This window comes from Hypanus sabinus, unplaced genomic scaffold, assembly GCF_030144855.1.
Source record: "Hypanus sabinus isolate sHypSab1 unplaced genomic scaffold, sHypSab1.hap1 H_10, whole genome shotgun sequence".
In the NCBI taxonomy this organism is placed as follows: domain Eukaryota; kingdom Metazoa; phylum Chordata; class Chondrichthyes; order Myliobatiformes; family Dasyatidae; genus Hypanus; species Hypanus sabinus.
In genome coordinates this window covers 410,722-420,000 of record NW_026779041.1, presented here as the reverse complement: position 1 = coordinate 420,000, position 9,279 = coordinate 410,722, and the positions used below count along the sequence as shown (strand labels likewise).

Sequence of the window (9,279 nt, the reverse complement as noted above, 5' to 3'; positions counted from 1 at the left end):
AGGGGAGGTTCAAACAAGAGGACATGAGTTGAGAGTTAAGGGGCAAAAGTTTAGGGGTAACACGAGGGGGAATTCCTTTACTCAGAGAGTGGTAGCTGTGTGGAACAAGCTTCCAGTAGAAGTGGTAGAGGCAGGTTCGGTATTGTCATTTAAAGTAAAATTGGATAGGTATATGGACAGGAAAGGAATGGAGGGTTATGGGCTGAGTGCGGGTAGGTGGGACTAGGTGAGAGTAAGCATTCGGCATGGACTAGGAGGGCCAAGATGGCCTGTTTCCGTGCTGTAATTGTTATATGGTTATATGTTATATGTAGCTGTTTGAGTTTTCTTGGCCAGGTCTGATAGCGGTTTATTGCTGGAGATTTTAATTTTGATGTAGATAGCAATAAGTTTGTCTCGACCGGTGTCACCAGGGGCCAGTAGGGCAACTATTGTTGGAGAGTCAGGAGGATTGGGGGACATGGGCGTCTATTTTCAAACCACAGAATTCAGCACAAAACCTAGGCAATCCCACACAGCAGCAAACTGAGGGATCTCTGCGCTCCCGGGGGAGGGTGGGGGAGGGTTCTCTTTTCAGCCGAGGATACAAAGTACCTCCACAACCCTCACCATCATCGAGGACACCTTCGTGAGGCGGTGCCTCAGGAAGGTGGCGATGATGATGAAAGACCCTCGGCATCCAGGACACACCCTCTTCTCATTACTACCTGTTCCATTGGAGACCCAACAATCATGGACATCTACAAGAGGCCAGACCTCATGAAGGACCCTCACCATTCAGGATATGCCATCGTTCAATCAGAGAGGAGGTCCATCAGACTGCTTCTGCACTGTATGAAATGTGATTAATTGTGACTCTGGTGTTCTTTTATTATAGGCAGAACAAAACAAACATTTTATGTTATTAGGAGGCTGGTCATCATCATTATGTGCTGTGTTCTATGACATCATCATTATGTGTCGTGTTCTATGACATCATCATTATGTGCCGTGCTCTATGACATCATCATTATGTGTTGTGTTCTATGACATCATCATTATGTGCCATGTTCTATAACATCATCATTATGTGCCATGTCATGCGACGTAGGTGATCATGATCTCTTGACCATGATTGTTCTTGGTAAATTTTTCTGCAGAAGTGGTTTGCCATTGTCTTTTTTTTGGGCAGTGACTGTCAGCGGTCACATAACCAGGACTTGTGATATGCACCAGCTGCTCTAATGGCTTCATGTGACTCTGATAAAGGGGGTGGTGGGGACGCTAAGTTGGTGCAACACCTCGCCCAAGGGTGGCCTGCAGGCTGGCAGAGGGAAGGAGCACCTTACACCCACTTTCGTAGAGACCCCACCACCACCCAAAGGTGGGATGCTGGTAACCTTATTTTATTCTTTGCTTCTCGCCCCCCCATACGGTGGTACTCCAATCAATACAGGACTTTCAATATTCGGTAGGTCTCACAGCTGACTTGGAAACTCCTTCAGTTTTAACTCCTCCCACACAGGATAGCAGACCCAACTGCAGGGAAAAGTCACGCAAAATTGGGGGGGGGGGGGAATATTCCAACAAAGCTCCACTGGAGTCCTTAGCAGCAAGGTCAAAATCCCAAAAAAAACTTTAACTAAAGATTCAGAAACCAGGCATTCCTAGAAGCAAAAGATGACTCCAAGACAGCGCAAAGAAAGAAGGGACAAGGAATTTATATAGGGTTACAAACAAGGCATACATAGGTGATAACAATGAAATAACAATTAACCTAGTGGACAGGAAAACAGGAAGGGGTTGGCCTTGTCATCTCTGCCTCCCTCTGGTGGCCAGTTTGAGGTGTGACAATAGATTCCAATGAAATCTCGCACCCCACCCCCCCCAAAGAAACCTAGACAATCCCACACAGCAGCAAACTGAGGGATCACTGCGTTCCCGGGCAGGGGCGAAAGGTTCTGCTTTCAGCTGAGGATACAAACTAGCCCCCCCCCTACCCTCGTCCCCATCGAGGACATCAATAAATAAATAAATAACTACGTGTGTGTGTGTGTGTGTGTGTGTATTTAATTTACATTTAAATTTTGCCTGGTAGCAATGGTGAGATTCGAACCCACATCCCTCAATCGGTTGTCGGTGGTGCTCGATGCACATCCACCGTGGAGTTGTACCCTTACCTTAAAGACAGCCAGTGCTTACAGTTGTGTAATTCTTTACCCAGAGGGCACGGTTTCACAACAGAAGGGCGTTCCTTTAGAACAGAAGTGAGGAGGAATTTCTTTAGCCAGAGGGTGGTGGATCTGTGGAGTTCATCGCCACAGCAGCTGCCGAGGACAAGCCATTGGGGACATTTAAGGCAGAGGACGGCAGGATCTTGATTAGTTAGGGCATCAAATTTTACGGGCAGAAGGCAGGGGAACGGAGTTGAGAGGGATAATAAACTACCCGCGACGGAATGGCAGAACGGATTCGATGGGCTGAACGGCCTGCTTCTGCTCCGATATCTTATGGTCTTATTTCTCAACAATGCTGGTTGCGTTTTTGTGAAGGGCTGGGGGTAGATGAGACCTTGACTGCAGCAGGTTTAAAAGGTGAATTATTGATTGGAGTCCAGGAGGAAGGCTGTTAGTTGGAACATGTTGCGACAGATTTGCGCGAAAGAATCTCATTCCTAGTTAAAGTTTCTTTTCCTTCGGGCTATTTCGGCAGCTGAAGTCAGACAGCAGTCATAACTCAGCCACTCTACATCAAGTACTGTAAATACATTCCTGATTCTTATGATTCGCCAGCGGATTGGTTCAGTTTCCAGACTCGCTTCCTTTCCCTGCCCGTTCGTTTCAGTGTTAGTCGGTTTCTCAATATCACACGCTTTTTGCCCCTGTTAAGGGTTTGTTTTAAGGGGAATTGAGGGTTTTGGGGAAAAGGCAGGTAAGTGGAGATGAGTCCGTAGCCAGATCAGTCACGATCCTATTGAATGGCAGAGCAGGCTCGACGGGCCGAATGGCCGACTCCTGCCCCTGTTTATAGACAATAGACAACAGACAATAGGTGCAGAAGTAGACCATTCGGCCCCTCGAGTCTGCACCGCCATTCTGAGATCATGGCTGATCATTCACTATCAATACCCAGTCCCTGCCTTGTCCCCATATCCCTTGATTCCACTATCCATCAGATATCTATCTAGCTCCTTCTTGAAAGCATCCAGAGAATTGGCCTCCACCGTCTTCCGAGGCAGTGCATTCCACACCTGCACAACTCTCTGGGAGAAGAAGCTCTTCCTCAACTCTGTTTTAAATAACTGACCTCTTATTCTCAATCCATGCCCTCTGGTACTGGACTCTCCCAACATCTGGAACATATTTCCTGCCTCAATCCTATCAAATCCTTTAATTATCTTAAACGTTTCAATCAGATCCCCTCTCAATCTCCTCAATTCCAGTGTTTCTTGTGTTCTTACTGTTTCAGGTAGATGGAGCTCGTCGGCCTGGGGAGGCAGTCCACCTACGAGAGGGGAAACTCAGATTTCAAACCTCCGCTGCCTTGCGGCCATACCCACTCATGGGAAAGGCTTCGGGAGTAAACCCTGAGGACAAATCCGGAGCTGGAGTCCCTAAGGCAGTCCGACGTTGCCTTCAACCTCACTCTGGCAACTCCTGCGACGTCACCGGTGCCAAGCTGTGTCGGCCCTTGCCCTTCCCTTGGACAACATCGGTGTCGTGGAGAGGGGAGACTTGCTGCTTGGGAAACTGCCGGTCTCCCAGACAACCCTGCCCAGGCCTGCGCCCTGGAGAAGACTAACTGCTGCCAGTCATACAGACTGTTTCCAGCCCACATGAAAGGTCTCAGCCTATAACATCAACTCCTCATTCCTTCCCCTAGATACTGCCTGACCTGCTGAGCTCCTCCAGGCCTTTGTGTGTGCAGCATCTGCAGAATCATTTATTGCAGTTCAGCGCAAAATAAGCCCTTCGAGACGCTCTGCTCAGCAGCACCACACCCCCGCCCCACCCCGAGTTTGACCCTAGCCTAACCATGGGACAATTCACCATGACTAATGCTTAGGCCTCTGTTAGTCTCGACAGACCATGGATTTGCAACCTGGAAAGTTTCCAGGGCGCAAGGTTCACGACTAACGAACTACTCCCCCCCCCCCCCCCGACCAGTACGCCTTCTGAATGCGGGAGGAAGCCGGAGCACCCGGAGGAAACCCACACGATCACGGGGAGAACGTGCAAACTCCTTGCAGACACCGGCGGGAACTGAACCCGGGCTGCTGGTACTGTAAAGCGTTGTGCTGACCCCCGCACTACCGTGCCACCTACTCCAGCTACGTCCTAGTTGTTTCTGAACCTGGTGGTGTGGGGACGTGAGGTTTCTGCACCTTGTGCCTGATGGTTGTATACAACCCTGAGACCCGTCCTCGTGTAGACAGCCATGAAACAGAAAAAGCCATGGAACTCTTTCAAAGAAAAACATCAAATCCCCCCTCCCCAATGCACAAAAAAAACCAAATCATGCAGAAAGCAAAACAACAAGAGCCAAAGCACAGAATATAAATCATCAAAACAGTCGAGGATTGCTCACGTTAGTTTAATTCAATTCAATTTAGCGCTGCGTCGTTTGTTGACTGCAGGCCGCAGAGCCAGTCCGCCCCGATCAAAATCGCACAAAGAAGCCAGAAGCACATCATACAGAGTTAAGTCCACCAACCCCATCCATTAAACATTGCCCAAGACGCAGGACTGCAGCAGAGAACGAGAGGGAGAGAGAGAGAGAGAATGATCCAACACAGGCAGCTTCCTCTGGGAGCAGCGATCGAGAGGGAGAGAAGGACCTGTGGAAGAATCTCACCCTGAAATGTCCACTGCTTCTCTCCCTCCGTCGCCGGGCTGCGTTCCTCTCGCGCTTTGTTCCAGGCTCAAGGTTCGAGGTACGTGTGCAGTACACAACTCTGAGACTTGTCTTCTCCCCACAGCCACGAAATGAAGAAACTCGATGGAAGCCATTGAAAGAGAAACGTCAAACGACGCCCCCCCACATGCAGGCAGTAAACAAATCGTGCACGCAACAGGACCATCGACCCCACCCACGTGAAAAAAAAACAACAAATTGTGCAAACGGCAACAGGGACGTCGACCCCACCCACGTGAAAAAAAACAACAAATCGTGCACGCAACAGGACCATCGACCCCACCCACGTGAAAAAAAACAACAAATCGTGCACGCAACAGGACCATCGACCCCACCCACGTGAAAAAAAAACAACAAATTGTGCAAACGGCAACAGGGACGTCGACCCCACCCACGTGAAAAAAAACAACAAATCGTGCACGCAACAGGACCATCGACCCCACCCACGTGAAAAAAAACAACAAATCGTGCACGCAACAGGACCATCGACCCCACCCACGTGAAAAAAAAAACAACAAATTGTGCAAACGGCAACAGGGACGTCGACCCCACCCACGTGAAAAAAAACAACAAATCGTGCACGCAACAGGACCATCGACCCCACCCACGTGAAAAAAAACAACAAATCGTGCACGCAACAGGACCATCGACCCCACCCACGTGAAAAAAAACAACAAATCGTGCACGCAACAGGACCATCGACCCCACCCACGTGAAAAAAAACAACAAATCGTGCACGCAACAGGACCATCGACCCCACCCACGTGAAAAAAAACAACAAATTGTGCAAACGGCAACAGGGACGTCGACCCCACCCACGTGAAAAAAAACAACAAATTGTGCACGCAACAGGACCATCGACCCCACCCACGTGAAAAAAAACAACAAATTGTGCACGCAACAGGACCATCGACCCCACCCACGTGAAAAAAAACAACAAATTGTGCACGCAATAGGACCATCGACCCCACCCACGTGAAAAAAAACAACAAATTGTGCAAACGGCAACAGGGACGTCGACCCCACCCACGTGAAAAAAAAACAACAAATTGTGCAAACGGTAACAGGGACGTCGACCCCACCCACGTGAAAAAAACACAAATTCACGCAAAGAGTAACAAGAAAACAGAATATGAAACATAAAATCAAAAAAGAGTCCAATCGAACTACAGTCCAAGCCATGGACCACAGACTGAGAACTTTGGTGTGTTACTGTGATCCCTTCTGTCCAGGTGGATCATAAAAACATTGAGCTGGAGGAAAGATAACAGACTGCAGAATATATTAGCACAAGCACAGGGGAGGTGCAGTGCAGGTAGACAAGAAGCTGTAAGGGCCGTGACAAGGTAGATGTTTGAGATCGAGGGTTCGTATTTATTGTGCAGGGGACCTGCTCGGGGGTCTCACTTCGGCCGGATGCAAGCCCTCCGCGAGTCTGGTAGCCTCGGCTCTCAAGCTTTGGTACCTGCTGCCTGATGGAAGGGGGAGAGGAGAGAATTCTTCATCCCTGTGATGCCTAGGCCTGACTGCGATGTAGGGGTCTTCGCACTGACTCTCGGAGTGTGATGATTCTGGAAGCAGAGGGAAGCTTTGGGCTCTATTGCTTGGCATCCATCAGCCGGACTGGCGGCAGGGAAAGACAATGGGGTTTTGGTAGTGGGCCGGGGAGCGGGACGTTACGGTGTCCCAGCTGCTAAGTTTGTCCTGAGGTATGTGGGCAGGTCGTCAGCTTAGCTGGATGTTCCTGACCTCTGACCTCTCCAGGAGGAAGGGGGCACACCGGGAGCTTCAGTTCTACTGGGATACGAGGGTACCTGGGGCCTCCAAGGACAAGTAAAGGACATTGGTTGCCATGGTCTTGCCTCCCAAGTCAGTGGTTGCCATGGGAACTGAGCAGTCCCTCATTTACTTTGGGGGAAGGAGAGGGGCATTCACGTGGCCAGTTGCAACTGGGACACCCTGTGGATGGCATCCAAAAGGAGCCAAAGTGGCTCCCACCAAGCCAGACGCCACAGTGCAGATCCCATCAAACCACTGGGGTGCTTTGGATAGCAGTTGCATTTGCCCATCGTCTGAACAGTGCTCTGGGTCTGTGACGTTGCTGCAACGTAGCGTCAGTCTTCGGGTTTGGCTTATTATTGTCACACACATTGAGAATACGTCTCTACCAAAGGAAGTGAGAAGCGCTCCTTCCCTCCGCTAGCCAGCAGGTCACCCTCGGGCAAGGGGTAGCACCTGCTTAGCCCCCGACCAGGGTCATGTAAAGCCATGGGAGCAGGTGGTGGATGGTCGTATGAGCAGCCGGTGCTGATCACAAGTCCTGGTTTTGTGACCACTGACACCAGGCAGACAATCTCTGAAGAGTATTGATAATGACTGGGGTCACCCGTCTTGTAAAGACACTGCCCAGAAGAAGGCGATGGCAAACCACTTCTGTAAAATAATTTGCCGAGATCGATCATGGTCATGGAAAGAGAAAAGAGTAAGAACTTCCAGTAATGGCAAACCCCACTCCCCACTCCACCATTCCCCATCCTCTTTTCCCTCTCTCACCTCATCTCCTGCCCTGCCCATCGCCTCCCTCTGGTGCTCCTCCCTCTTTTCTTTCTTCCATGGCCTTCTGTCCTCTCCTATCAGACTCCCCCTTCTCCAGCCCCGTATCTCTTTCACCAATCAACTGTCCAGCTCTTTATTTCATCCCTCCTTCCACCGGGTATCACCTCTCACCCCGTGTTTCTCCCTCCCCCCCCCCAACCTTCTAGCTCTGACTCCTCATTGTCTTTTCTACCGTCCTGAGGAAATGCCTCGGCCCCGAAACATCGGCTGTGCTCCTTCCCATAGAAGCTGCCTGGCCTGCCGAGCTCCTCCGGCGGTTTGTGTGCGTTGTTCGGATTTCCAGCACCTGCGGATTTTCCCTTGTCTGTGGTTGAAGAACAACAGCGTGCGGGGAGGGGTCTTCCCCGCAGCGAGGTGGAGGACCACGGTCAGCCACGTCGTATGACGCAGCACATAACGATGATGTCGTATGACGCGGCTCATAATGATGACATCATATGACGCGGCACGTAACGATGATGAAGGTGAGTGAGATACGGTGAAACGTTTTCCATACTGTTCATTCAGATCAACTCATTCCACCATGCATTGAGGCAAAACAATGACAGAATGCAGAATAAAGTGTAATATTTACTGACAATAAAGTGTAATATTTACTGACAATAAACGACAAAGTGGAAGATCCCAGTGCCATGTTCAAGGTGACGCCATTACAGCTCGGGGCGTCGCGGAGGTCAGAGTTCAAAACCAGGGCCTTCTAGAGGAGCCTCTGTACATCCTCGCTGTAGAGTATGTGGGCTTTGCCCGGGTCCTCCGGTTTCCTCCCACCTGCCAGCTAGATTAACGGGTCATTGCAAATCTCTACGTGATTAGGTTAGGATCAGTTGGGTTTGTCGGGGGTTGCTAAGCCACACGGCTCAACGGGTTGGAAGGGCCAACTCCTCGCGATATCGCTAAATAATTAATTGAATTGAATGATCTTTATTGTCATTATACAATGAAACTCTGTTTGGCTTCCTCTCAGGCAATCAAACAAAGCGGTAGATAAAAACAAGACAGTAATAGAAAAACAGTATTAAATAGATAAGTAGCAGAAAATAAGTTGCAGCAGCACCAGAATATCACAGTAATGCACAAAGTGACGTTAGTGCAAGTATTTGAGTCCTTGTGTGTGCTCACAGTTTCAGTCATTGTTCTGTGGGAGTGGTGCGATGGAGGCCACGGCTCTGGGGTAGAAGCTGTTCCTCAGTCTGTTTGTTCTGGCTTTTAGTGTCCGGAACCTATTGCTGGACGGCAGCGGGTCAAACAGGGAGCGGTCGGGGTGTGTGGTGTCTCTGGTTATGCTGATTGCTTTCCTCCTGAGTCTGCTGGAATAGATGGTGTCCAGTCCTGGGAGCTCCATCCTGACAATTAAATAAATATAACAAAGTAGATTTTGGGGCCAAACGTCCATCTCATCTCACAAGAAGTCCTTTCAAGAGTGGTATAGGGGCTGCCCTCTAGCCTGGTGGTATGTGCTTTCAGGCTTTTGAATATTCTACCGGATGGGGGAGAGGAGGAGGGAGAATGTCCGGGGTGAATGGAGTCTTTGATTATGCTGGCTGCTTGACTCAGGCATTGAGAACTATGGACAGGTTCCATGGAGAGAAGCTGGCTCCTGTGATATGCTGAGACATGTCCACAACCCTCTGAAGCTTCTCAGAGCAGCTGCCACAACAGGCCGTTGAGCAAAGGACAGTATCCTCCTCTTTGACCTTGACTTTGGGAATGTGTCATAACCTCAGACACCCTGCTTTCGATCGTGACCTCGGGTACTGGAGTCTGCACGCT

General features: G+C 49.8%; 1 long non-coding RNA gene across 1 annotated transcript in view; it reads right to left on the bottom strand.

Moving 5' to 3' along the window:
* LOC132386057 (uncharacterized) overlaps window positions 1-2,499 on the bottom strand; it is a 17,429-nt gene extending 14,930 nt beyond the window's left edge. Inside the window, exon 1 of the long non-coding RNA XR_009509398.1 lies at window positions 2,160-2,499. This is a non-coding gene — a long non-coding RNA (uncharacterized LOC132386057). The remainder of the gene's footprint in view (window positions 1-2,159) is intronic.
* Between the last annotated feature and the right edge of the window lie 6,780 nt (window positions 2,500-9,279).